At 45.0% G+C, this 1,261-nt stretch overlaps 1 pseudogene; it reads right to left on the bottom strand.

The window, feature by feature from the left end:
* Positions 1-214: 214 nt before the first annotated feature.
* On the bottom strand, positions 215-904 carry LOC117011945 (signal peptidase complex subunit 2-like; annotated as a pseudogene).
* Between the last annotated feature and the right edge of the window lie 357 nt (positions 905-1,261).

Genomic DNA, 1,261 nt, shown 5'->3' with positions numbered 1-1,261 from the left:
AGCAGACCAAGGAGGCTAGAGCTAGATATGAGAGCTAAAATTTCTCACATCTGAGCTAGAAAATCCTATTTATCCAGAATGGACTAAAATTTCAGGACAAAACAGGGACATTTTTAACATTTCTTACTTTATCCATTTTTAAGTTTTTGCATCTTTCAACCTCACGCCGTAATTTCACATGATCCCGCAGAAAGACGGCTACTTTTAGAATTGGCTATTTTATTTTTCTTTCTGTGGCGAGACTGTCATGGAGCCTGGATATTTCAGGCTCATATGTATCCATGACCAGTGTTCCGCTGTGGCCAAAAAATTTAGCAATGGACTTGGTGAACTAAGCTTCCCGCTGCTGCTTTGTTCTCCCACTGATGAAGGTCAGCTTCAGAGTGTATTTGTCATCGAACCTTTTGAGACTGGAGGACAGTTGCCAAATATCAGGATCCATCCCTGTAGGATCTTTCCTGTGGGCCACGAGAAGATGCTCTTCTCCTTATATGAGGTATAAATGGTCAGGATCCCCATCATCGCAAAATACGATGTGATGAACGAAGCTTTGGCCTGTTTTGACAGGCGTGGATTCTGGAAAGGGGTGCATATAATCCTAAATCAAAGCCACTATGGCAAAGAAACAGGAGATGGTACAGATGGTGAGGCAACCGTCAATTAGACCAAAATTCTCCACATACTTGTACTTTTCCAGAAGAAACTTTTGGCAGAATCATCCAAAGAATTTTTCACAGCTGATCCATCCCATTTTTCAATTTTTACAGGCTTGTCATCAATCTTCCACTTATCCAACAAGGCAATGCCTGCGGCCACTGCCTGTCCCGCAGCTGGGGCCACCACCAGCCCCACTACTGCCTCCGCCACCACCAGTTCTCCCACCCTGTGTGGCCGCCGCCGCCATCTTGTCTGCCTCTGCCCAATGGAATTTTTAAAAAAGGTAATAAATCTGAATATTGGATCTGGCACACACTGTTGTTGTGGGGTATTTGGCAAGAAGGAAGTTAATGTTAAGGGAGACATGACAATGATCGATGCAGCCATTGAACAGAAGAGTGAAGGCATGCTGAGGACCAATGCCCATTCCTCCTTCCAACTAACAGATTTTGAGTACCCGCTCCATGCCAGGTAAACCCCATGCTAGGGACCAGGGGCACATCCATAAAATATCTCAGATGCAGTTAACACAGCTGACAAGGTCCCTGTGATGACTGAGAACATGGGCAAAGGCTTTGCACAAGACCTGCAAACAGTATCCCTA

Source organism: Rhinolophus ferrumequinum, chromosome 19 (assembly GCF_004115265.2).
Source record: "Rhinolophus ferrumequinum isolate MPI-CBG mRhiFer1 chromosome 19, mRhiFer1_v1.p, whole genome shotgun sequence".
NCBI lineage: Eukaryota > Metazoa > Chordata > Mammalia > Chiroptera > Rhinolophidae > Rhinolophus > Rhinolophus ferrumequinum.
This window is presented reverse-complemented; position numbering and strand designations above follow the sequence as displayed.